The sequence below is a fragment of the Myotis davidii genome, unplaced genomic scaffold (genome assembly GCF_000327345.1).
Source record: "Myotis davidii unplaced genomic scaffold, ASM32734v1 scaffold149, whole genome shotgun sequence".
Taxonomy (NCBI): domain Eukaryota; kingdom Metazoa; phylum Chordata; class Mammalia; order Chiroptera; family Vespertilionidae; genus Myotis; species Myotis davidii.
Window position 1 is genome coordinate 275175 of NW_006352194.1, and position 982 is coordinate 276156.

The following is a 982-nucleotide window of genomic DNA, read 5'->3' on the forward strand; positions in this document are numbered from 1 at the left end:
GGTAGTGAGGATTAAATGAGATAAGCAAAACTCCTGACACACTGTGAGTACTCAGCGTTTCCCTGCTTCCCATCCTTCCTGCCCTGCCTTCCTGAGACTCCAACTGTGTTCACTCATCTTGGCCAGGATGGGACCAAATGAGAAACACGGTGCTTCTGGTGCGGACGGTCTGCCCATAGCTTGGTTCGGCCTCTTTCTAAGACAGGTCTGATCTTTTCTGATAAGGTTGTTGGAACCACACACTCTGATACCCCATTCTGCAGTCAGAGGAGTGAATCATAGATCCTGAGGTGCCTTCCCCCAGGAAGACTTCATATCTGGATGCACTGTAGGTTCTCTCATTGCTGGGGACATGACTCAGGGCACAGCAGCCCTGGAGGGACTGGAGTGGAGCAAGATGTGGCGGCAAAGAGCTAAATCCAATTTCCCTCATTTGTCCTCGGCTTGCCCAATCCTTTCCCTGGTTCTTGGGAGTTACATAGAAAGGAAGTAAGGTGTATCGCTGGCTCAAGACGACTGCAAATTCCTAACTGGGCAGGTCATAGTGGGTAGTCACGTCCCAGGCCTATAGCTTCCTTAGCAAAGGTTACTCTTTACCTTAAGTGAGCTCTGTCCTTATGCATCTAGGATAACATATTTTTGGAATGTCAGAGTAATTTGCTTGTCCTACTCCTCGAAGGCACAAAACCTGAGGCACCAGAGCACAAGACCCCTCATTTTTCTCTTATTCCCTAATACTATCTCTACGTGCTGTAAATTATAATTATTAACTATCCTGTACCCACCAATGTAAAAAGAAAATAAGTTTTCCTCCATACTGCCTTTTAGCTAGTCCTAGATACTTCCCAGCTTTGCTTTCTCCTGCCCCCTTAAGCTACCGCCAATGGATTTATTTCATGTACCTTCCTGAGGTCTTCTCCTTTGATCCTATTGTGTAAAATAAGCCACAAAACTGCCATTCTCCTGAGTATCTGAGACCTTG